Genomic DNA, 27,135 nt, shown 5'->3' with positions numbered 1-27,135 from the left:
CAATGAACCACCATAAAATAACTATTAATAATTTAAAGACCATTTCCAGTATGTATCACCTGAACGATTAGAAATTCCCATTCCCTAGCTACAGTACAAGTAATGTATTGAGTAATGAACTACCCAGAGCAGTGGGGAAAGAAACAGCCTGTTCATTCAAACAGACCTTTAGATTGACCCTAGAAGTAAGAACTTCTTTCCCTTTCCTTAGCCGCCCTATAAGGACCAACAGAAGAGTTAACTGCCTTCCTCCTCTCGCATCTCAGCACAAAGATCACTTTCCCAACTGGAGGTTGGAGGATCCTTCTCAGGGTATTTTCTGGTGAGGAGCCACACTGCGCAGACAGGCTACCTGCATCAACAAAAGGAGGAAGCGCCGTGACAAAGCATCGCCCCACGCCAACACATCTGATTTGGGTGTATTATGCTTGGCACGATGTAGCAGTGATGGAAATACAAGCACATGCTGCAGTTGGGCAAGAACCAAACCTCTAGCCCAGGAAGCGGTATTCTCACGGATGCTTCCCCCCTCTCTCCTTACGAGAGGGGTGTACAGATTTAGAAAGACAGAAACCTTGCCTTTTACAGTCTCCCATTGATTTTTTAATTCTATTTTAAACAGCAGCCAGACTTTACTCCAATGTACACACAGACTCAGGTTTCACCCCGTCACCTGTTGGCTCCCGAACAACACCCTTCTTTGTTAAGGCTCACAGCCCTCATTTGAGACAAGTTTCCAGAGAAAACACTTCAAGAAAGTGTTCAATAAGCCACAAGACTGAAGTTGTAAAAATCACCCCCAAAAAATTCCGTGCATAGCCCAGGTCGCTCTGACATTCACCCTGCGCCGGCCGCGCTCATCCCAGCGCACCCGGGGCGATGCCGTCCTCGGCAGGCAGCGCTCGCTGGGATAGGTGGGCTCTTTCCGTCCTGCCCAAGCTCCAAGGACGCTGCGGTGGGCCAGAGGTTCCCCAGCCCCCCCCAGGACACCCCGCCCCGGAGCCGGCTCCGCGAAGGCATCGGCGCCCACCGCGCCTCTCGGGCGGGGGAGCCGCACAGGGGGGCGGACGCAAGGAACCGCAAATTACCTCTGTACAGCACCGAAGGAGCGGCTGAGGCTGCTGCCGGCGGGGCGGCGAGAGGAGGCGCGGAGGGGCGTTCCCCGCTGCTTCGGACCGAACCCCGGGGCTCTGCAGCCCCACAGACCCGACAGCAGCGGCCGGCTCCGGGACAAGCGTGCTGCTCACGTCGGGCCGGAGCGCGGCTCCCGCCGGGCGGGTCTGGGGAGCGGCCAGAGCCAGGAAAAGAGGAGCAGGGGGAGAGGGGGGTACTCCTCCTGCCCGTGCTGGGTCCCGCCTGCTGGGAGTGCGGCGGGGAGTACCTGCGCCGCCCCTCTCAGGGGAGTCAGGCCGGGGCGGGAGGGAACTGCCTCCCGAGCGCTCCTCCCCAAACGCACCCCGAACCCGAACCCGCACCCACACCGCCCGCCGCCCCTCGGCATCCCCAGCGCCGTGCGCCCCTCACCGCTCCTCCGTCAGGCGGCGGGAGGAATTCCTCCTAGCTGCGATCTTCCCTTCCAAGCGCTGCTCAGGGCGGTGGGAGGAGGCAGGGAGGGAGCGCAGGGGGAGCCGACCCCACCGCCGGCCCACCCGGGGCACCGAGCCGGCGTTTGCAGAAGCAATAAATTTCTGCGCTCGGGACACGACGGACGTGGGGTGAGCGACAGCGCTTTTGCCCGTGTTCACGCCCGAAACAGACTTCCCACCGCACCCGTCGCCGTGCTCCGGGCTGACCCGGCCCGGCCCCCAGAAATTAAGGACTCGGATACGGGAGGGAAAACACTCGCTCCAGATCGCTGTGGATGAATAAAGATAACAAAGATCAGCGCGAAGCTGGGACCACTGCGAGCGGATGTCCATCACCGCCTCCCTTGGCATATCCCAAGAGAGAAAGAGGTGCCCGAGCCCCCGCTCATACACAGACAACTAACTTCCGCGCTACTGGGGCATCTTCCGTATGCCCGCTGACAAACAGCGGCCAGCCCTCACCTTTACACCCCCCACAACCCCCCGCGGGCCTAAAAAGCCCCAGGGGGTGGTTGTTTGGCTTCAAAGCTTCAAAGCCTGGCGGGCAGCTTCCCCCCCCCCAGCACCGTGAATGTAACCGTGAACACCGCGGTCAAATTTCCTCTTTCCTCTTCCCCCCCCACCCCGCTCTTTGTCTCCCTTGGGAAGTCATTATCAAAGGGAATTGCATCTCGGGGTCAAAGCGGCAAATCCGCCCCTCCCCACTCTCACCCCATCTCCCTGCGAGGGGCAGTGGGCAGCATCAGGCAGCAGCGGCCGGACCCCAGCCCCCCCCCCCCCCCCCCCCCCCCCATACACCCCCGAGGTGCTGCGGCCGGGAGCCCCTTATCTGTCAGACCCCGCTGTGCGGGACAGCAACGGGGCACTTCGCAGACGGTTATCGCTTCCCCCGGGAACGGAATTTACATACATTTAAATTCACTCTTCTAAATTGAATGGCTTTGCCCGCAGGGTACTACGGGGAGCCGGCCCCGATGGGTACAGGCGCGGCGGCTGCATCCTCGTCCCCATCTCTTGCTCCCGTGGGCCCACCCAGCTCCAAGGTGTGCCGGGGAGAGGCCTTAGCCGTGCTCCCGCCTGCTGATTAACCATCGCCAGACGCAGCCAGGCAGGCTGATGGACCACGCCAGTACTGGGCTATCTGATCCCAAGTCGCAAAGCCTTTCCTAGGTTAACGATGTCAAAAGCAGCCGATCCCCAACACAAACCGACTGTGCCAGGAGGTGTGTGTGCCCAGAGTCCTGGCAATTACACTTGGAACAGTAGGTGAACGGAGGAGGCCCTAGGCAGATCCAACCCCACAAAAATCAAAGCCACAGTCAGCGCCTCCTGCAGCAGAAAAAAAATCTGCTGGAACTCCAGCAAATTACCCGTCTCTGATCCTTCCACACCCCATTTCACTTCCATAAGCAGTTGCTCTGGTTGTACCACCTCCATTCTTAAGCATCTAAGTTGTTTTGAGGTCAAAGTCGTTGTATCACTCGGATGAACTAGAGATTTTGTCAGAGCTTTTGTCAGGCTGACTTTACAAGACCCCAACTGTTTCTATTCTATTTGTTGGACTGAGCAGACCCCATCTGGTGGCCAGCTGAACATCTGCCAACTCCATTCATCATTAATCAAAAATGGAAATGTCAGGAATAATGTTTATTCTTCCCCACTACACAACTGAATTAAATACCAACAATTTGCATATATTGTCTACTCTTTTTCCAGGGGTGCTTGACCTTTCTTGGTAGATCCCCGCAGCGAGGGCTCATCGCGTCTGCACAGCACATTGCAGAAAGGAGAATATCTCACGTGGGCACTTTCTGCAGCACAACCACCTCAGTGGCTGCAGATAAGTTTGCAATGTTTCCTGACCAAGAGCCTATCGAAGCCAGAGACAAGCCATTCCCTTACTTTACTGCGCAGTCAAACTGTCCCTGATCTTGTGAACACCTTCCCTGACGCTGAAGGGCTGGAGGGTGCACACAGACAGTTGGCTGCACTGCTTTTTTTCCTGGACTTTTCTGGCTTGAGCACAGAAACTACTACATTGTTCTGGGCAATGCACTTAGAGATTACCAGGCCAAAACCAACCATTGTGATCTTCTATCCCAAAATAACGTGGTCATAAGGTTTTCCTAAAATTACTGTCTGCGTGAACAACACATTTGATTTTGATTTAAAAGTGCCAGCAATGAACCCTGCTACAACTCCTGCTAAATCCACTACAGCTTTTGTTAAAGTGTTTCAAGTAGTCAGTTGTTTTAAACTTCTTTTTTCCTGGATTGCCATGTTTCAGCGCTCAAACGCTGGATCCTAGGTACCCTTGAATGTTAGGGTAAAGAACCAGCTGTCATAATGCCCCTAAGGCATTTGCAAATTGTGAAAGTCATTCCTGAACTCTCTCTTTTGATTCGGGCTGCTTCCACAGGAACAAATGTGTTGCTATGAGATGTTTCTTATTCTCACACAACAAATACACAACATACATACTTGTTATGTGAAGCATAAACTATGCTACAGAAGTTGCCTTAAAAAAAAATGAAAGCTAAAAAAAGACAGGCACAAACCAACTTGCCCTCTAAGGCACGTTCCACATTCTTGACTGCGGCTGGGTAGAGCTGATCCTTCAAACAACCAGATGCTTCCAGGGACCTGTAATCGATACGGAACCTTTTGCCCTAAGGTATTAGCACAAATTTAGCCCGGGTAACAACTTTCTTGTACCACTGACCAGGCCAGGGGTGTTCTGTGGCCTGTAAGGAATTCACTAAGCGTATCAGTGTGGCTTCCCACTTTGCAATTATCCACATCAGGAAACATCCCCCCAGATAACACTGTTAATTGCTACCTTGTTGGCAGTCACAGAAGAGAGACCAAGGAGCAGAAAACGAATTAACCTCTTGTGCTTCAGAGGCAGCTTCTCTGGCAGGACAGTGGCATTATACCCACCTCTCAAGCCTGATTAGTTCTGTGGATAAACGGAGGAGCTCACCCTCTACATCATCAGCCTTTAACGATCACCACCTCCACTCCAAAAGTTTTAATTGAGCATCACCTCACTTGTTCATTTAAAGTAAAAAGTTGCGAGTCAGCTAGGAAAGGTGAAAGCATGCAGTAAGGCGAATGGAAGCTGGAACAACAGAAAAGAAAACAACCTGTGAGGAATGGTTCTTTCAGAGAAGTCAATGAGAAAACTACTCAAAATAAAGCAGGTTTCGTGTTTTGAAACAAAACAAACCAAGAAAGGTTTTGCATGTTTCTGACAGCACAGAAGTCATCCGTGGAGTAGGAATTACAACTGCTCCCTCCCCAAGGCATTATGCACAAATCAAAGCCTGTGCCTGACAAGCTGGGTAGGCCCTTCAGGAATTTTAGGGACAGCGACTTGACCATGTATGGTCCTGCCTGCAGGCTGCAGCACAGGGAGCTCTAGGATGTGTTTATAGCACCAAGGTCCTTTCTACCTTCACTGGCCCCAAGACTATGCCCTGAGGGAGTGTAGAGGCCAGAGTATGCTGGGCTGCATCAAAAGAATCATGACCAGCAGGTCAAGGGAGATGATTCTCCCCCTCTGCTCTGGTGAGACCTCACCTGCAGTACTGTGTCCAGCTCTGTGGCCCCGATAAGAACATCAACATGCTTGAGAAGGGCCAGGAAGATGCTCATAGAGCTGGAGCACCTATCCTATGAAGACAGGCTGAGAGTTGGGCTTGTTCAGCTTGGATAAGAGAAGGTTCAGGAGAGACCTTAGAGCAGCTTCCAGAACCTAAAGGGGCTTATAAGAAATATGGAGAGGGACTTTTCACAAGGGCTTGTAGTGCCAAGACAAGGGAGAAGGGATTTAGGCTGAAAGAAGGTAAATTCAGATTAGGTATTAGGAAGAAGCTGTGGCTGCCCCATCCCTGGCAGCATTTAAGGCCAGGTGGGACAGGGCTTTGAGCAACCTGCTCTAGTGGAAGGTGTCCCTGCCCATGGCAGGGGGTTGGAACTTGATGATCTTTAAGGCCCCTTTCAACTCTAACCATTCTGTGATTCTATGAGCAAGGGAAGTAGTTCCACCATGGTCTAAGCTGATCTACTGGAAAACCCTACCCAGTGAAAAAGGCTGCTTTAGTTCCTTGAATTTGCCAGTGTTGGCACAAGGGAAAACCAGGATCAACTCCCGAGAGGCTGGACTCTTGTGGAGCTACAAACTCCGATGTCAATCTTGCCCTCTCTCTCTTCTGTGAAAACTGGGACTCATGGGCCTTGCAAACACAAGGGCAAGAGGGTCTTGCTCAGATGGTGCATAAACAGCCTGACCTCCACAATACTCAAACGAAATTCAGCTATGTGAAATTCATACAAGTGAAATTCAACTGTGTTCACCTTGGCGTGTTCAGAAACCTCCTAATGCTCTCCCTGCTCAACACAGCTTTCTACCCCTCCAAACAGGGCAGTCTAGCACCACCAGCACATCATCACATGCTGTGGGAGCAGAGGCAGAGCAGTGCTGCTACTGACATATCGGGGCCTCTCGGCTGTGTCACTGACTGGTGTCTCCTTCTGCATTCATTTTCAAGGCTGCAAGGAAGGGCATGGAGACAGCACCCTGTGAGTTCTGATGGCTCTTTGCCAGTTTTAAAGTAACATTTTAAAATCTAAAGAAAACCAGCTCTGTAGGAGACATGGAAAAGAGAAGATGATATGCAACAGAGAAGAAGAGTTACAGGGATTAAAAGGAAGTGTGCATATGAAATGCAGCAGGTTAAAAAAAATACAGATAAGATGACTTTTGCTCACCACAGGTGACCAATTCAGGGTGCTCAGTTTCCAGCTCTTTGCTGTATTCCCTGTGATCCTAACAGTCTGCCCTCTGCCTGCCTCAGTGTCGACAGACCAGCGACAGTGCCCCAGACAACTGCAGAAAATAAGTGGTAACATCCAATGGACACATTACCATCAGACAAATGAGGAGAGAACCAAGTAGCACTAAGAAAATAGATAATACTTTAAAATAAAATGCTAATTTTTACCTGCCAAACCACAGCACAGGGAGCTTCAGAGGCATCCAGTAACCAGGCATCAAGGAGGGAACCAGTGCCTGAACAGGTTCCAGCAGATAGCTATGCCAGCTGCCCTGAGGACTGGCCAGCATCAGCTACGGCATGATGGGAATGCGTGTCTAAGGTTTACTTTATTTCCTTTTCTTAATGCTCTCAGAGCTGAAGTCCAACAACACCTTTTAAACCCGGGATCCTCCTCTGCTTCAGCAGCAAAGAATTAAAGTTTCATTAAAATGCCCTTCCTCGCTGGATCGGGCCAGGACTTGCTCCTGAACCGACAGGTCTGCTGCTGTCTCTGGAAACTCTTAACCCCACAGGCTTTTCTGAAGGAGTAACCTTGATTTTATCATAATTGGCTCCGCGCAGCCCACAGTCACACAGGGCAGAGGCAACCACCCGGGTGCCCACAACCCGCCGCAACCACCGGCGGACGGGTGCCAGAGGCGCTCTCCTACCCACACCGGCACCCTCGCTTCATTAGCGCCCGTTTCCCAGGCTGCGCGAGGCACAACACAGCGCGTTGCGACAGCACGCGTCTGCAACGCTGCGCTGGTAGCGGGGGCTGACGCAGGGTGGAATCTCTGCCTGGGTTTTTAATAACACACCAGAGCAAGCCCCATTATGCAATGGGGATGGTGCTAATGCGCTGTTTGCTTATGGAGGGACTTTGCAGCCAAGCACTGTGCCAAAGCCTGTGCGGGTGATGAATGATGTCACTCTTATCTGTGTCAAGCCCCGTTCTCAGGCCTTGCCTCCGAAGGACTTCTCGCAATTTATCTAAATTGGTTGGGAAATTCATTTAGATTAAAAAAAGGAAACCGTGCAAACTGTGTAGCTCTGCTACTATGGTCAACACACATATACAGACAAAGGGAGACTGACCCCAGGAGCAGGGCATCCACGTAATGAAACTAACATTTAAACTAGTGTTTCAAGCCCTTTGTGAGTACAGGTCAGTTGAGTGACACTCGGTCTGCTCTATCACTGGTGATGCTTTTCAACAGCTCAAATTTAGGAGGAAAACCCAGGTGTCTGATTTCAAGCGAAGGCAGTGTTTGACATGGAGGATTACTACTGCTGCTGCAGCATCACATCCTGAGAAAACAAAACTCAGTTTTAAACCAAAGATGAGATTTTCAAAGGTTTGAGGTAACTTCTTCTTGCTTAAAATCTGCAGGGTGAAGGAAATCTAGCAGTCACTGAAATAGGTACCCAGCAGTGCTACATTGCCACTTTCCAGAAGCCATACCCACAGCACATTACAGACACAAGGCAGAGAACAATGCTTAGATTAACTAGTAGTATATTTTACCAAATTAATCTCACAGGCCATCCTCAAGGCAGACAGTGATGCAAGGAGGATGTAATAAATGTCAGGTGGATAACGAGATGCATTACAACTTTATTAGCTTTCTTTAGCACAGCAGTTGTAAGAGAGACTAACAGACTTATGAACTGTCAAGACTGAAGGCCATGAAACCCTACCAAACGGCATCACCAGAAAAAGGTAAGTGCTTCAGTCTTTTGCATAGAAAGATCAATAGCTAAATAATTATCCAGGTAAGCATGGGCACAGTCCTCTCACTTCTTGTTCAGTAAACAGAAAACCCTGCCTTAAAGGTGGGCAGGTTTCTACCTCAACAGTTTCATCGCTCTTCTATCTGGACAGCTGATGTTGTTACTGAGTTCTTGACTTTTACAGTGTTTCTTTCTCATGTTTAAGAAGGCTTCTCATGGGCTAGGCAGCATCCAGATGACACCCTGACTCCATACACAAATGCAGTTTTATGATGAGTTTCTGTGTTTTGTCGGCACCTTAAAACAGGAATGATACCCAAATCTCCTTCCCCTTGTTATTCTCTCCTATGCTGGGGGGGGGGAGAGAAGAGGAATAAGAGAGTCTTCCACCTGTCACAGAATGACTTGAGTTCAAAGTCACCTTAGAGATCACCTAGATCCCACCCCCATGCCAAGGGCAGGGACACCTTCCACTACACCAGGGTGCTCAAAGCCCTGTCCAGCCTGGCCTTGAACACTTACCTGAACACCTAACTGAAGCTCCTGCTATGAGAGCCACACAGGTTTCCTCCTCACTCCCATGTCCTTCTTGAATGAGTTAGAAATCTCGGTAAGCTGGCATCCTGCTAAAAATATTCCCACTGCTGTGTTTGCCCATGGAAGTGCTGTAATGTAACCCATTACCCCAAAATGGGCACCAAACCAACACCCATTTACATGCCTGGGGAAAAAAATCTATGTTAAAGGGGCTTCGTCCTTTGTACAGATTTCACCTTACTAACATTAATCTATCTATGACCAAATAAAATGTGGGGTAAACATGCAAGTTTTACCTTTGCTGTCTCTTCTCCTAGAGGATTATGATTCGGCTCATTTTCTAAGAAACCCAAGCAGGCTTTCTGCTCAACAGTCAGGAATGCCTATCTGAATGGTTACATCCTTCCTTTCTTCTTCTTTTGCTCCCCCCCAAGCATGATTAGGTTTTCTCTGCTGGTTTAGCTCCCAGAACTGGTTTGTTGCAGGATGAGTTGAGTGCAATTGTCAGTGTTAGGGAGGGGATGGGAGGAAAGCCCAGAGGGACAGTCCCACTCCTGGTCAGTAGCTAGCAATTATAAATACACTGATACACCAACACCACATCAAAAGGCAGCCAGGGAAGATGGCTTCGCAAGCGCTTCTCTCCGTTGCCTGCCAAGTGTCCTTGGGATTATGGACACACAGGCATGAACCAAGGAGAAAGATTGGGCAACAAGTGGTATATCAGTAAAAACCCTAGGCCTAGTAAAGTCACAGTCCAAAGGGTCCAGTTTCTCCTCCAAGTATTTCCTTCACCACAGAGCTAGATGCTTAGGATCAAATGGTTAGAGATACAATAGTTGCTCCTTTCATTCTCTACATCTCCACTGCATTTAAAGTTCAGGTGAGCCAGGCAGAGTCTGTTCAAGATGCAAGTTATGCCTGGTCTTCAGTAGGATAACAGCAAAGACCTCGGTTAAATATTCAAATAGAAATCCAGTTAATTACATTTCTTGGCAGTCGTTACCCTTTTCACACCAACTGTCAAGATACCTAATTGTAACTACAACAGGGAAAATCAGTTTAAGTCCCCTAAATAAGCAAGCTTCACCTAATCACCTATGTGACATTGCTATAGACAAGTCTGGAGCCTCTAATACACATGTATTTCCTTAATTGTAGTCACAGAAATGTCTGCAAAGTGAAAGCTTTTAGATTATTTATAGTAATGAAAAACTTTACGTATTAAGCACAGTACAAATGAAGATTGTTGTAAGAATACTCAAATAGTACCCTTGACACAAGTGACCTTTGTACAAGCATCCGTTTATCCTCAAGTCCTTACAGTACCGTCAGCTGCTGAAACAGCAACTGCTTGACAATACCCGACACACAATTCTCAGCTGGAAGACTCCAAGCTTTAAGCTACACCCACATGGGCTTGCCAGCATGTCCCAGCTTTTCCTACCAGCTTGCTCAGGAGGATGGATTCCTTTGGATGTGACCCTTGAAGTAATAATGCCTAGCTTTAAAAGAGTAACCGAGTTTAACAGAAGTGAACAAGTGCTAATGCAATCTATGGCCACAAACAACACATGCTTCCGGAATAAACAACCTCCATCCCCATTTTTAAGAATGCATTTACATCCAGCCACTATGAAGTGAAGCATTTCACCACTGCTGTGAGATCCAACATCAGAGGTTGAGGGAATCTTCTCAGGGGTCAGGGCACTTTCACAAAGGTAGTTCAAGATTAATTTCAGCAATTCTGCGTTTTTACAGAAAAAGTTCATTCATTTTCAGGAAGAGGCAGCAGAAAAGCATCCAACCTTTCCACTACATAATGCTTTGGTATTTTTTAAACAGGTTTTCAAAGCAAATATTTGAGATAACAATGTGAACTCAAGGCAAAACCCTACATTTCAACAAATCAGGTTTTGTTAAGTAAAACCTGTTAATATCAGAGCTGCTTGGTATGACTTCAGATATGTCTGACAGGTGATTTGTCAAGACACGGTATTTTTACAGATCTGAGAAATGGCAACTGTCACAAACAGAGTGTATAAAAAGTCCTGGGAATATTCATGTATGTTTGCGTTAGTTTAGGTTTTCAACAATTCAGTACCTTTACACTTGCGTATTTTCCTGACTTGCTATCTTGTCTACAACAATCATTGCTGAGACAAGATTAACTCTCAGACAATTAGTAAGCAGAGGAAAGATGAGAATAAATGTTTCACAACAGCCATGTACACATGACTCTCCAGCTTGATGTAATCTTCAGATTTCTATGTTACATACACAACTCTCCCTCCTCAGTCATCATCTACTTTCTCTTCAGTGGTACTCCTTCATAATTCTCTTTCTCTGAGAAGCAGAAGTGATGAGTCAATGATAATTCACTAACAATTACATTGTTTTGTAAATGAAATCAATTGACAGCTGGCCTGGACTTTATTTACACATGATATATTCTGAACCTTGTACTGGCCAAGTTTTAATGTAAGAAACACTTTTCCCAACAAAAACCAGGGTGGGGATTTGGGCAAGAATCACTTTTTCGGTTCAGATAACTGGCTTTCATCAACAGATATCCCACACATGCTTCTAGACTGGTGTAAGTTCCATTCACAGAAAGAGGACTGGAACAGATTACTAACGGGCTTATTAATGAGGAAAAAATAAAAGGTTTGAAAAGATAACCTAGTTAAATTAGCTACAGTTTCGTTAAGGTTTCAGTTACAGAATGGAGAACTTGACCTTTTTGAGCACTGCCACTGCTTTCTCATCTAACTTGGTGCCATTATGCAGCTGGATTAGAAAGTCCTTCCTCAATCAATTCTTGGTGTGTTGATCACACAGTATCTAAAATGTGGCAGGACTTAGTTAAGATGCAAAGGTCCAGAGGGGTGCCTGCTCAGCACAAGTAAAACCAGCTCTCACAGTATTTTATGTAGCTAGTTTGCACATTACACTATAGAAAATAAGCAATGCCCGTACCAACCCCTGGCTCTGTGCCAGGACCATAGAGCCTTAGGTGTTTCTCAGCTTCCTCTTGTAAATGAGATTAAGGCTGAATTTACTTCTTCACTACTCACCATACAAGGAAGACCACTCTTGGAGAAATCTGCATAGCCAAAACCAGCTAGTGCAGCATCAGAAACATGCACTCGGCACAGCCTAAAGTACCCAAGAAGATGATGACTTACTAAAATTGCAGCTAGATCAACTCCTGCTTGATACTATTAGACTATGTCACCATAAAATGATTGATTCTTCAAGACATAAATGATCAAGTGGCATCAGCTGTGCCACTGGGATGACACACCTGTGAGAGGAACAGATGAATGAGGAAGAATGATGGGTAACATGAAAGAGTCCCGCGGCTTAGATGCAAAAGTAAGACCTTCATACCTAATTATCATCTTATTACTCATCTGCCACAACTTCAATGGACAGGTTGCCTCATCTTGATCTCTCTAGTCTCCAGTGGAGCTAATGTAAAAAAGTCAAACTGAATCAATATGCTGATCCTCCCAGCAGTGGATTTTCAATACAGCCCCGTTACCACACAGTGGAAATAACTGAGGTAAGTTTAGAAGATGTAATTATCTGTAACTTTTCCCCATTAAGCCCTGTAACTTCCTCAGTGAGGATTTAAGATCATACATACTTCAATTTCTGTGTGGAGTTAATAACTTCACAAGACACAAATAGTAGAACAAGCCATTCACATTTTGTACTATCAACAAATAAATGCTGGAGAGCAAGTTTTTGGATCCAGCTATTACCACTAATTATACCTACCTCTATGAATAAATGAAAACTAGTTTGCATTTTTTTCCCTGATCATTAGCCTCATTTACAGAAGTGTTATGAGGCCACTTCTTTATCCATTAGCGTGAATTAAGCGATACCCTGCTGGGCACAGCACTGTTCAGACATGCTGACTGCGGAGCAGCTGCTCTCCTGCTTTGGTATTGAATGTTGATTAGCATCATAGCACATGACACACTGCAGGGCATATTGTGTGTCACACTACGACATACAACATTTAATGAGAACCCAAAGCAAATCCCGTCGCTTAGAAAGCCAATTTCTGCTCTGAACAGCAAGGCAATAATTAAGCACATGGTCTGTCTTGGGAAAGACTAAATCCCTCAGACAGGGGGCATTCCGTTCTTGGGACAACACTGACTACCTGAGGCAGAGCTGTACATTCTCTTAGTTATTCTAAGCAGTAGCAAGCGCACCCATTGACAATCAAATCTAGTCACATTTTTTCAACAAGACACTTGTACTTTACCCTTGCAATTCTAATCAATGAAACAGAATGAAGCTCCTGTGTCAGTAGACATATACAGAACACTTAAGGAAAGACACAGCAGCTGTGAAAACAGAGTGCACAATACAAACTCAGGTCCTTGAACACGGATCAAGGTTTAGCATCACCTTCCTGCAACTACCAACAGATCCCCAGCAGAATCTTTACATATTTTGTCAGCTGTCCTCATCTGAAAGTGTATGCAAAGACGCACCTTGTCATATAAAGATGCATTACTTATCTGAACTCTACTTTGATAATAGTGTGAAATAGTGCAACATTGTATTATAAACATTTCATTACTTTGTCATTACTCAGTGGAGGCAAAGCACAGCGGAGAAATTAATGTCACACCATTCAAATTTATGGAGAAATTCTAGTTATTTAACAAGAAAACATGTTTCATGATAACAGGCAATGACACAAGAATGCTGAAAACACTGCTGCCTCAAGTAATCTGCAAAGCAGCATCCACAAAATACTGACAACTATCAGCCTAGTTTGTTCTGAATGACTCGAACTTCATTAGTAAAGGTTTTGGTTTCTCCAGGAGAGCAATGCAGCAACAGTATCCACTTTTACAGCCAAATAACATGTTTTGCCCTGCATGGTGCTCTCTTGCTCCTAGGCACCAATGTAAGCAAAACAGGGGAATGCCTCTGGGGAGAGCAAGCCAAGTTCAGTCACTGGAGTTGATCTGATTACTGTCATAGTTATACATCTGTTTCAAAGAGCAGAGCTAGAACCCTCATATGAGAGGGGTTAGAAGAAATTAGACTTCATTAATCAGAAGAATGATGAAGCAGTGTAACACAACCCGCTCCCTTTTCTCTACTGGTCACAATACAGTCATGTTGCAGGAGAACATCATATGATTAATAACAAGGGGTCAAAAAGTGTTACATCTACAACTCCGTCCATGGAAACAGCTAAAAAGAGATATGAAGAAGATAAAGGGAAAAAAAAAAAAAGATATCACAGAAGGTCTCCAAATTGTATGCTCTCTTTTTTTCTCCTCCTACAACTCTAGGGTGCAAAGACAGATTTGGTAGACAGAAACCACTTCAGAGGGTAAGCTTTATATTAAAAAGGGTCTTATATTTTAAACTTAGAACAGACCTAAACCTGAGAAACAGACTCAGGTTACAGCAGAGATCTTTATGAACTATGTTCCTGGTTTTGGGGGCTTCAGCCTTCCTCCCATGCCCTCAGTGAGAATGCTTCAGTGAAGAGTTAGAGATGATGCTACCTTTCAACACTATTGTAAGGCAGTGGTGCCTAACGTTATTTCTGGGTAGACCACTCGTCACAGTTGAGTCTCATGAAGGGTTACCCACTATAGCACTGCCTCATCCTAGCTCTTGGTTTTTAATCCTAGATTAACTTCTCATGTCCTATGTACGCATAATAACATGCGTATTTATCTTGTAGGTGTGGAATGGTGTTCTGGGGACTCCTGGCCCACTGCCCCCTTTGGAGACACCAGGAAGGAAGCCCCTAAGAGCAGACTGGGTGGACAGCTGTAGTGTGCAGGTCACACTGAGCACTTTTACTAGAGGACAGTGCTAAGAGCCCTTCAGCCCCACCCCAAGAGAGCACTCACACTGGAGCACAGGTTGAGAGAACCAGCAAGACATGAACTATGAGCTTTTGGTGCAGTTGCAGCTTGCGCAGTGCCAAATACAGCCAGCCAAGAGGCACTTCAAGTACCTCGACCCTCCTTGAGTGGGAAGAACACTCCAGCCATGTCTGCACTAGTAAATTAAACTGAGCCAGGGCACAAGCTCAAGACACCATTTCACTAGCGGTATGCTCTAATGGTGTGATTTTGAGTAACCAGCACTACTGGACAGTGTGTGGGATATTGGAAAGGCCATGGACCATTCCTACCAGGTGGGCCAGAAAACAGTTGAGTTTGGATTTCATCACAGTGCTCCAGTGCTATTTCAAAGAGGCTTTGAACTACTCTGCCCATCCTTTCATGTAGTACCTCAACACACACAACACGCATTGTCAGCTCCCTGATGAGTATTTCAGTCACATTGAATGGGAAAAAAAAGGCAATCCACCAAACAGCAATGTCTCTGCAAAGGGCATATGTGTGGTGGGGCACACAGCACAGTGCAACCACTGGAAAGGGCTATGCAGCATGGATTTGGGCAGCCTGGCACCTGGTCTCAGGGGCAGCGGACCAGTTACTGCTAAATGAAACACTGCCCAGGCAGATGTAGTCTTGGGCTTCTGAGGAGTCTTCTACTGACCTTAATAAACACGTTTAAAATATGGAATGGCAGAATAACTGCTGTCTTCCCCAAATTTTTTAGGCTTACATAAGTTTCCTTATAAAACAAAATTTTGGAACATGATTTACTCCAACCCAAGTGCTGGGAGTAGTTGCAAACTTCAATGCAAAACATTTACGTTTTAAAATAGTTTCAGAAGCTCATCCATCATTTGGAAACTTTTTGATAGAACCCAATTTTTAATAGTTTTTAACTATACACATTTGAGAAGCAAATGCAGAAAGACCATTGTTACAAGACTGAAAAGGAAACTAAATTAGATTTGAAAATACTTTTTGGAGTTACAATGCATTTTTTCTTAACGCACTTTAAACTTACTCTAGTTTACAGTAAATGCAAAGAAGCAAAAAGACTTTCAATGTCATTCACGCAGATATTAATTTCAGAGGATAGTGCTGTTTTCAATCATGTTTAACAGCGTTAATTTTTCCTCATTATCAGCAAAACAAAGTAAGGACATGCTGAGGATAAGGAAACAGCTTTGTTTATCTTCAAAATCATGTGCTTACCAGCACTAAGGCATATATTTGCCATATGTCAGCCCCTGCCCCCCTCCTTTAAATAACAAATTCATTAATATAACACAGCGGTGCTATATTGTTTGCAAGAATAAAGCACATTTTAAAGAGCAATTAAGTGGGATAAAACTACTTGGAGGGAAAGGTTTTCCACTGCAGCAGTGTCTCAGGGAGACCAAAGGGGAAACCTGACACGAAAGAATGTCAGCCTGAACTTGATTAATTTGTACCCAGAGCAATGTGGCCCGTCCCCCACTGCAACGGCAGCAGCTTCCCACATCACTTCGCAATACCCTTCCTTACAGTTTCCTTTTGTTCCACAGGTTGTCCATGAGATGGATCTGTTCAGATTGATGTATTTAATAGAGCCATGTTTTCCCTGTTATTGTCCCATACTTCCCAACTCAAACCATCTGCACTTATGTGTAGCTTGCCAGAGACGGCTTCTTTGCCAAACAGATTGTGCAGGATGAATATGCAATGTTGGAGTCCAGAACACGCGAAGCCAACTCAGCTCCCACAAACAGCAGCTTTGCCACAGGACCCATGCTGTGGTTTCCTGGGATGGCCACACTGACAATATCGATAGTCCAGGACAGGGACATAGTAAGGCTCAAAACCAGGTCAAATCTGAATTTTAGTTTCTTTCTCTTTGCTTTTTTTGGCACTGATATTTGAGACAAGAAGTCTAATGGTTCAGTTTTATGGCTTAGAAAGAAAAGCCTTGAAAAGCTTGATCTCTGCTTTAAATGAAAGCAGATTCTCACTTGCACAGAAGCAGCCTAGTACTTAACAGTGCTTTGCTTGCAAACATTGTTATGCTGTTAAGACAAATGTTACATTTTTAGAGACAAACACATCTATGAGGTTTAATGTAGAATATTTATTTCTATAGTGAAATCAAAACAAAGATTTGTGAAATACTTTAAAAAAGCGAGGAAATGTAACAGTGAAAAAATGTTATATATATTCTACGAAGATGCTAAGTATATCCTCACAACTCCTTTCCCTTGGGAGTTAGGATGCTCAGCAAGTTCGGCTCTTAAATCAACATAGGTTTATTACTTAAGTTATATTGTCATTGCTTCCTTTCTGTTCTGTGAGAGCACGGCACAGCTATTCCAGGCTTCCAAGCTTGGAAGCAGCATCTTTAAAGTGTGAATATTACATTACCCACACGCCTACTAGACTAGAGAGAAAACACTTCTGCTGCATAGGAAGACTGACAACTCTAAACATGCTACAATAAAAAGCAAGACCTGATAAAAATTCCATTACTTGCTTATCTGGAGGGATTCTTCCCAGTTCAAAGGGTCAATTTCCCAGCAGGGCACCAGTGCTTATCAGCTAGCTCTGCTGAGCCTTTCAATTGCAAAGAGAAGTGTTGCTTCCAACTGGCATGACAATGGCACTATTAAACAGGCACTTCAAAGATATAGATGCTGTAAATGCTTTGATTTTGCCAAGTTCCCTATGCCATCAGTATCCAACAGACTTTTTCATGCAGAGGTCAGTCTTCACTAGGCAAATGAAAAGCAGGTAATAAAATAAGTCCTGTGAAATGCAGCAAATCTATCACGTACCTCTGTTCCTGAAACAGGTCCTCATGTTTTCCTAGGTACACAAAAGGCCATACCTAATCAAGAGAGAAATGGGACTACTACAGCATGAACTTCAGCTAACTTGCTGTAGCAGGGAGCCAGGGCCTGGAACTTGCTTATATCCCACACTCCTGCAACCCTCCTTCCAGTGGAAGAAAACACACTGAGAGCAGTATGGCTGAGGAGAAGCTGCAGGAATGGGCATTCAGAAGAGATTTATTGATTAGCTGCTTGGATGACACCAGCCTGGATTCATTTTAAGCTGGCAGCATAGACAGGAGAGATGGTACTCCTGCAGATAATTAGAGGGACACAGGGCTTGTTTGTTATCTTACTATGTGGAATGAAGATGAAGAGACTGGGCGCAGTCAGTGTGGACAAAATGGTCATTCTCCAGTTATCACAGGATCATGTGGTATCGATCACACATGTTAAGGTGCATACGCGACCATCCAACATCTGCCAGTTTGCATCAGCGCTGGATGCATATACCTTTATCTACATCTTAGATGACTAGCCTCAGACCTCTCCCAGCATTTGATCTGTGACCTTTCCTTGCACATAAACCACATGTTTTAAGTAAAACTCCTCTGCCCCGAGAGCAAGAAATTTGCACATCATTAAACTTTTAAAATTCTTTTTCACTTCGCTTTCTTCCCCACTTTCTCTGGAGCAATGTCCTGGAGTCCCAGCCCTGTTTTTTCAGGCCAGCCATCTGCTTGGATGGAGCAGCATCCTTTGGAAAGAGCTCTGCAATCTTTTTTGAACGTCTGCAGTGCAGTTCCTTCAACCTGTTAGCTTGCAACCTCTGAGACACCAGTAATAAGATGTGCCAGAAAAGACTGCAACAGTAAGAAGCTTCATTTTCATGTGAAAGAGGATGTGACAGGAAGCTTTTCAATCCCAAACGTTTCCTGTCTGATCAACAGGCCACAGTTTACAAACACAATCCACAGCGAAGTACATCTACTCTAAAGCATGTCTGCTGAAAGCACAGACACACTGATTAAATTAAGCTTTAATTCTAGAAAGCAGTTGAAAATCAGATAGAGGCTAGATTCAATCTTCACTGAAGGAATTATCCCTTTTCTAGTTATTCTAGTTCCCTTCAGATGGGAAAATGAAAGTTTCACTCAGACCTCCCATGCCTGGTTTATGCAAGCATGGTTAAGAAAGGCACGGGATGGAAATGAAAGCTATTGTGTTATCGCATCCCAGTAAGTTACACCATACCAGCAGAGCCCCACATACTTTGGGCCTATCCCAGCAGCAAAGCTGTAAGAGCACTTTTTGCCAACACATGACATCTTGCAAAGACTGCAGTTCCCTTACCTTAGCCAGCAGGGAACACAAGTATTCCCCAGGGCATGCCAGTAACACAAGGCACCCGTAGTTTTAATAAAATTGACCAGGGCAAAATAAACCCCAAATCTACGCTATTGACAGGCTGATGTGGACATAGCATGCAAGTTAGAAACAGTTTTGTCTTAGGGCTTTATTCCATCTCATCTAACATTTATATATCCTCTCCTTCCATGCCCCAGGCAGCAAAGAGGTCCATCTGAAGAAGCATATGTGGTTGTGAATTGTACACAGGTAGTCTCTCTCCCTCTCTTTTGTCCTCTCCCTCCCACCTCCCTTCTTTTCCATTATCTTTCAATTAGTCACAGGAGTACAGCAAAACGCACAGTTCTCTGATCCCTTAGATGATCTTTTACCTATAAACTGTAATACCTGCCTTTTTCTCCAGGAGCAATCTTTTCAGAAAGAACCTGCTTTTCAAAGAAGAATGAAGGCAACAAAACTGGAGGAGTAGGCAACAAAATTAGGCAGGAATTATTATAAATATTCACGCTAACAACTCCTAATAAAAAACACCAGCCTTGTTTCCATCAAAAATATGCAGAAAGGACTCTTTCAAAGCTTAAAGGCAAGAAATCATGTGTAAGTCTACCACGTGAGTACTGCTATGCTTTAACACAGCCAATGTGTACACCAGCAGTTCCTCCTCTGCAGATGCCCAGTTTCTTTAGCCCTCAACACTTGAGTGTCAAAGGCACCCTGTACAGAGAAGTTTTTGTGCCTCTGTAAACATGTTGTTTACACTTTGAAACAGAAAGCATTTCAATATAAAAACACGTACTTTGACCCCATCAGCTGTACCTCCCCAGCCACCCACTACCATGCTTTGCTAGAGGATTCTTTAAGCCTGTGACAAAGGAAAGGCTTTTTACTCCAGTACTTGCCAGGGATCATGCAGCAATTTCCCTCCATTAGCAGTTAGATGAAACATATTAATTTCTCCCTTTAGAAGAAATTCTAAGCTAGTATTACTGAAAAGTGATCCATAATCCCCAGGGATCCAGCAATGTTTAGCTGGTTTTACAGGAAGAAAAAAGCTAGTGTTAAGACTCCAAGTTTAGGAAGTACTACATGCTCTTCAGAGCCATGAGTTTTCCACCTATATTGCATACATCTGTTTAAAACAAGTCATTTTCAGGGCATTTAATCACCTTGCCATTGTGCACTGGTTTGGGCAAGTTTTATAGTAGAAAGCTATGGGCCAGCAGGCTAAGATGCAGTGATTTCTAACTTAGGGAGAACAGTTAATTTATGCCACTCTTCCAATGCATACATAAGTGGGGACCTGACTGACGAAACAGCTCTATCACAAAAAGCTTACTTAAGATTTCATCAGCTAATATCTAGATGATAACACTGCTTTATCTTCAGTACAACCTGTCACTTGTAACTTTACTTGAGGAAAAAGAAACAAAACATAGAAAGATTTCGCAATGTTCAACTTATCTTGAAACGTCTCTTTACGGGACCAAGATACAGCAGTAAGTGTTTATTAAAAACACCACGTGCCTAACTTTATAGTATAACATATAAGCAAGCCAGGATAACACTGGAAACAGGACAAAGCAAGACTTGGTATGTAAAGGTTTATCAGAAACGGATGGATTAGGTTTTCTAAAATAGTTTCTACTTATCTAGAAGAGCTGATCTCATTAATGTCATTATCTTAAGTTACTCCATTATTACACATTTGGGTTTTCTCACATTGCTCATCACCTCCTAAGCATGTCTCCCTAAGAAAAGTCTTGCTGGAGAGTTCATTCCATGGTGTTAGTAAGAAGAAAGCTTTATGTCCTCTTCTGCAGTTTAAGGTTCACAGCTGCCCACTTGTTTCCTGGAGAGTGCTTCAAAGTGGAACACCAGGCCAGTCCATGCAGAAGTTTGGAACGTCCACAGCTTACATATGACTCTAAATGGAGTCAGGTGAAGGGAATAAGACGTCGGGCAACATGCCTTTTGCCATATGGCGGCTAGGCTCCTCACCCAGCTCAAGAACCAGTACTTGAAATGGTAAGGCACAAAGAGTTACAACCGTCTCAGACTGGACCCCTGAGCGCATGCATCTGCAAAAGACATGCGTGCCTACACTAAGCAACATACCAGAAAGAGAGATTCATAAGCTAGTGGAGACTCAAACGCATAAAACCACAATGAAGCAGTGCAGCTGGATGTTCAGTCTGGGCCAGCAATGATATTGCTTCATTTACATAGCTCTTGTGACGCTAAACTTGGATGTCTCTACTGCATTCCCCAACAGCTTCTGCTTCCAAGCGCAGCCAATCTGGGAACACACATCTGGGGTCTAGAAATGTTCAGTCAAAAAGTTGACAGGATGAATCACCGTCTTCCTGCCAGCTAAAGGATGGAAGAGATTTAACCAACCTCTTTCCCCATCCCCCATCCTAACAAGCAGCTGGGATAGCCAGGAGCAGAAGGGAGGATTCAGGTGAACTGAAGACCCAGTGCGGACAGCGTGGATCTGGAAACACATGCTCACCAAAGAAAAAAGTTACCAAATTAAAAACAAAATGTTGGAACTCCAAAGCTGGCCAAAGGTCAATTTAAATAGGACTTCAGTTCTTGACAAAATACAGGAAGAATTGTTGCTTCCAGTTAAACCTTTGAATACAGGTGAGGCTATGGTGGCTTTAGATGCAAACAGCACTGATCTAACGAACAGCTTAAAACTTATGCTGAAGCTATATTTTAATTATTTCCAATGGGATAAATAATCAACACAGTCAGCACTGGCAGTGTTGGGGAAAAGCCAACACCAACGCAGCAGATTGAGCCAGGACTTCAGAAATTGGGAGTAAAGCTTCTTAGGGAGGCCTGTAGCCCTAGGCCAAAACACAAGGCACTGCTGCACAGAGCAGGGAAGGGAAGGGCAAAAGAAGACAACTTCCATTAAGACACGTAAGTTACTGGAACTATGTATAGGAGTGAAAAGTACTGGGAAGAGAGGTCTGATCATACACTGGAGGCTGTTTGAGACTGCTTTCCATTTCCTTCCTCTTTCTTTCATATTAGAAAGTTAATATTGAGGCAATTCAACCACATTTTCTTTGTTTTGCCCACTTGAAGTGCTTTCTTTTTGAGCACAGAAGGCAGGAGACAGAGGAACACCAAGTGTCCTCCCACTTCTGCTCCCTGCACTCTGCTGTGCTGTTCTGGAAGACCCTGGTCCCCAGGCTGCAGCAGTGCTGGGAGATTCCAGGGCCTGGCTTTGTAACAGCATCTGAACTTCCAGAGGTTGCCCTTGCAGTGGACACAATCCTGGGCAGAGCCACCTTCCCTCAAAAGGCAGAGCTTTCAGAACAGCAAGCCAGAAAGCTGTGATACACCGTGGTAAGAAAGGATGGGCTGCTCAGTGGAGAACATACTCTGCTTCACACACAACCAGCACCTTCTACTCACGCCTCTACCCAAGAATTAGGGATGCACAGCACCACCACCAGGTTTTGCATCAGATTTCTTTCTGCTTAAGATCTAATGGGGGATCAGCTCTTGACTATTCTGTGATGGCAACAATACCCCTGGCAGCCTGCATGGCAAAAGAAGGACCTGCCCCATCATCAGATGTACTATTCAAAGTGACACTACAGGCCTTAGGATTTCACTCTCCAAGGCCATCTCAAGTTTTTACAACTTCACTGCAATACTGATCCAGACATATTCCCTCTCCTTCATTTGAAAAGATGTAAAATGAAGTAATCTCAACAGTTCAGTTACTATTCTCAGGACAGGACTCAGAAGCACAGGGAAAGATCTTGCGCTAGGACAACAGGGAAGCAGAGTACACAGACTGAGATTTACAAACAGGCTCAGCTTCATGCTTTTGCTATGCATACAAGTTATACACTAAATGCATGTATATGTAGGTATACACTTACAGAGGCAAGACTGTACACTGGCAAGCTGATTCCAGAGTACTTAAGGACACCACAATAGACAGGCTGAGACAAGTTAAGTAATAACACAATTTAAAAGAGCACGCTGACAGCTGAAAGATGCAAAGTAGTTCATTCTGAGAAGTACCTCCATCTATTTTATGGTGGAATAATTCATTTTGTCTGCAGTAAAATTTGTTTTAGGCTTCTGATAACTTTCTTAATTATTTGTGTGGGTACAAGATGAGTTCAACCTGAATTAAGTTAACTTGAAATCCCTGCCAAGCTTAACAAACCTTAAATTGCTGGGTTGTTTTTTTTTTTCTTTATTTTATGGCTAGAACACAGACAGCTATAGTTTGTGTAAAGCCACGGCTGCTTTTCTTAAAGCACTAGCCTGCTAGCCAGGTGACACAGGTCTTCCACCAGCCACCAGGTTCACTGTACTCTGGACCTGCGAGCCAGACATGGGCTAGTTAAGAAGAAGCAAATCCTCTTCCACTTGGACCAAAAACCATCTACAGAACTTACATTTCATAATGCTTCACCCACAAAGAAGAAAAAGGTTAACCTCTCTCACTGCCAACCACAAAACAGGCTTAACTGAGTGAGCAGACTCGCACTCATTCTGGCAAGTGGCACAAAGATCTGTTTTGTTTCCACCACAACTCTTCCAGTCACTGGAAAGACTGAATGCAAGCACGTATCTGTGACCACATTTTACTTCACCAGGGCAAATAAAACATGGATAATCCTCTCCCTAGCAAGGGAAGAGATTTCTGGAGCTCATCTTTTGAGCTTTGTTTGTGCTGCATTTCCAGCGCACAGCATTAAGCACATATGAAATAAATTGTCAAGCAAGACTACTTCCCCTACATCTCCAAAAACCCCCTCAAGAAATCCTGCATCTCAAACCACATCCTTATTAAAAAAATTAATAAGTACATAGTCAGAAGGGTGTGTGCAAGCCACTAAACCAAAATTCCTAAACTTTAATCCTTTCCAACAATTAAACATTCTGCTTCTGCCAAGCCACTTGGTCCATGTGTTTCACTTTCTTTACTGCACAAAGAAGAACGTGGCTTCCTCCATGTCACAAAAGCAGTCTGCAGACTTTGCATTTATAGTGTCCTTTTCTGAGTAACCTTTTCTTATTTTCAAATCATTTTCATACTAAAGCTTCAGGTCTTGTCTAATAGAAAGCTCAGATGATTGTGTAAGCATTAGCTCATGTATCATTGTCATAAACAGGATTATCTGCTTTTTGTTGTTGCTGTTGACAAAACAGCTGGGAAAAGAAAGGTTTTTGACTTGGATTTTCTTCAGATTTGAAGGATGGAGAAAAGAGCATCTTCCCACATAAAATGGTAAGATTCTTCTCTCTTGAAAAGTCTAAATTCTGAAGAATCAGAAAAGCAATTCAGCCAAACTGCTTCCACATTTCAGCACTTCATTTGAAAGATCAATCTCTTTTCTGAGAATCTAAGACTTGAAGAAAGTATAAGTATATATTAAATGTCTTCTCACCATGAGGAAAAACAGTGTATTAAAAGGAGAACATCATTTTAGTTAATCATTAAAGAACTAACTAATAACTTTTAGTACTTCAGTGATGTAAATTTTGAAGGAATTCCTTTTCTTGTCCCATACCTTGGTAAACCTTCAAACACACATGCTTTGGAGAACCTGACCACCAGTCCATCAAGATCTAGGTTTCTAACCCAACACCTTTTGTACTTAAGGCAAGAAACCGTTATTTAAAAAATATATACCACTTGAGTGCAACTGTTTTTAGGCCTCCTGCTGCGAGGTATGAAGCAAAGGTGGCTTGAGAGCAACTTCGAAAATGTCTTCTGCAGGCTACCTTTAGAGGAATTGTTCCTGTGGGTGGATATACGTAAATAAGAGTTCCTGCTCCTCAGGGTTTCATATGGAAACATTTACGAAGTTACACCAGCATAAATAGCTGCAAAATCTCAGAACAAACCTTCTCCTTCAACATTAGATACTTCACCTCAGATTTTATTTGTAATTACAATGTTCCACAGGAAATAATAACCACGGCCTTAATTAGGTAATTAAACCTGTTCTTGAAGACTTATGTAATGCAAAAGAACAATCATGCAGATGGAAAAGTTTAAACCTACTAATTATATGCATGCACAAGTTACGAGGAAAGGCTTCTTTCTTAAATGTCTTATTTTAACCTTGGCAAAATCACATGTTCAGCACCCAGCTGTTGTGCATCTCAACTGAAGAGCTTACTAATGCAAACCTTTCATATCACTGTGCTGCACTATAAGCCACACTTATTGAGTCTCAGAGTTAGATGACTCAGAAGAAATAAACCAAAGATTCACCAAAAAAACCCAATCTTAATTCTGCTTTCTAGACCTTCTTGTGCTTAGATGTGCCATACGTTTAGAATAACTTATCTTTATATAACTGTAGATGTTCTTTCCCTACCTGCCCATCCCACCCTTCTCTAAGATGAATGTAATAAGGATCTCGGCTGCTCATGAGGCAGCTGCTAAACCATCCTATTTCAGAGCTATAAAAAGTACAAGGATTAAAGAGGGTGGGGGGAAATCAAGTACAATTACTTTTCTAAGTGGGTGTTTGTTCAGTTGTAAATCAGCTCTGAAAATTTAAGTCGAGGATTTGCCTCTTATTGAGGAATCTTACAGATATCAAAGGGATTTTAAAATGGGTACTTTTCACTTTCATTTGCAACTTGTTGCTCAAAAAACGTATAGTCCAAGTTTGGATCTACGTCTCAAAATTAACTTTCCTATGATCAGCCTATGATTTCATGAACATCTAAAAAGGATAACTGCAGTTATACCTATTTGTATAGGAATGCACTTCCCTAAAGCATTTAGATTAGTTTACACCAGTGGTATTTTATGGCAAGTCAGCCAGTTCTCAAAAGCTTTTCAAGTAGCCTTGTCCTGCCTCATAGAACTTCGACCACCAAAGGAAGGAAACACTGGTCTTCTACAGAGCTCCCTCTACTGATTAGATCTTCAAACTTTGTCACATTGCAAAACATAAAAGACTGTTCAGCCATACAGATTTTATGGGAGGCCAGAAATACTTGAGTGTTATTATATAAATAGTTAAATAACAAGTCTCAGGGCAGGTAGAGAAAAAAAAAAAAGGCACCCAAACAAGTCAGCCTTGCGTGCCCAAAAGCTACCCCGTTCCATGAAACGCCTGGGGGGAAAAAAGCAACTAAATTTACATGTCTCCCAATAGGAAAAAAAAACCCAAGACCCTAACCATAATGAAACCTCATTGTGAAGTCCAGCTTTTCAGAATTGGGACAATAATAATTCCAAACTGACTCTCATTTACTAGCCAGGGTTTCCCAGAAGTATCGAATAATTTGAAGTTCTTATCTCAAGAACACATAGGCATCTGTGTCAAGAAAAATGCAAACCATCTTGTCTATAAAGGAAGCAACAAATAAAGAAAAACAGAAACCAAGCAACTTCCAGAAATCCTAAATTGAGTCCCATCCCTGGAGAACAGATGCTACCCATCACATTGCCATATTTATCACAACTTCAAATGATTATACTTTCTTTTTCTCTTTTCAGTAAAAACTGCCTGAGTATAAATGTACAGGCTTTAATTTACAAATTGAAGGCTGATCTCTCAGCATTAAATACTGACAAAAAATTCACCATACAGAGAACTATAGTGTCTAGAACTTAAGAATTCTGACAAAGACTTCGGTTGTAATTTCCTCCTTTTTCAGTCCCATGCAAAATCTTAACAACATTTGTTACCAGTAAGGAGTACAACTAGACAGAAATCTTCTACCGAAAGAGACCCATATTTGGGAAAAACTCTACAGATCTATCTATTGTGGGTCTAAATTTTAAGCAAGTCATCTGCAATGCAACAGAGAAGACAAGACAAGAACAGTCAGAAGTTTTACACTAGCCAATCACCTGGCTTTAATTTGACTTTTGAAAAAAGTATCAGTTAATAACCTACTGCTTATCAGAAAAAGTCTAGCTTGCTTTGACCTAAGAAGCTATAATAGTAGATGAGACCTTCTACCTGACCTAAGCAGCAAGGAGTCACTTGCACACATTTAGATGACACAAGAGCACTGGTGGAGTAAGAACTGTGATCGTCAGCATCTGTATTAATACTTCAAAATTACTAGTATTGCATGGTCAGATTGTATCTGTTCTTTCAGCTGAGTCCTTCAACTATAAAATCTATGTACATCCAACACTTCCTTAACATCACAGTTCACTCTGCAGCACGTAAGACTCAACATATGTTCTCTTCATTTTTTGCAGCATATCAAACAAACAGTGGTCAACAACTCCTCTTTGATGATGGTTCTTCCCAAGTATTCTTCTTGCTGCTTGAATCTGGTAAATTAGCTTGTGTTTACTCCTGCCTCTTGGGTCCCCTAGTCCTGTACTGGACCAGTAAGTACCACAGAGTGGAGCAGTAGA

The 27,135-nt window shown here is 44.1% G+C and overlaps 1 protein-coding gene across 3 annotated transcripts in view; it reads right to left on the bottom strand.

The window, feature by feature from the left end:
- PRICKLE1 (prickle planar cell polarity protein 1) overlaps positions 1–27,135 on the bottom strand; it is a 62,938-nt gene that overhangs the window by 12,380 nt on the left and 23,423 nt on the right. Inside the window, exon 1 of one of the 3 annotated variants that reach the window (XM_057425507.1) lies at positions 1,525–1,662. The exons of 1 other annotated variant lie outside the window; for it this stretch is intronic. The gene's annotated coding sequence lies outside the window, so the exon portion shown is untranslated. Of the gene's footprint in view, positions 1–1,088; positions 1,246–1,524; positions 1,663–27,135 lie in introns of those variants that run through there. One more of the 3 variants, XM_057425505.1, reaches the window with a different exon arrangement.

The sequence above is a fragment of the Pezoporus wallicus genome, unplaced genomic scaffold, assembly GCF_028554395.1.
Source record: "Pezoporus wallicus isolate ANWC-B61680 ecotype Strahan unplaced genomic scaffold, APGP_CSIRO_Pwel_v1 contig_4722, whole genome shotgun sequence".
NCBI classification, from domain to species: domain Eukaryota; kingdom Metazoa; phylum Chordata; class Aves; order Psittaciformes; family Psittacidae; genus Pezoporus; species Pezoporus wallicus.
The sequence above is the reverse complement of the archived record's forward strand: the minus strand, read 5'-3'. Positions and strand labels throughout refer to the sequence as shown.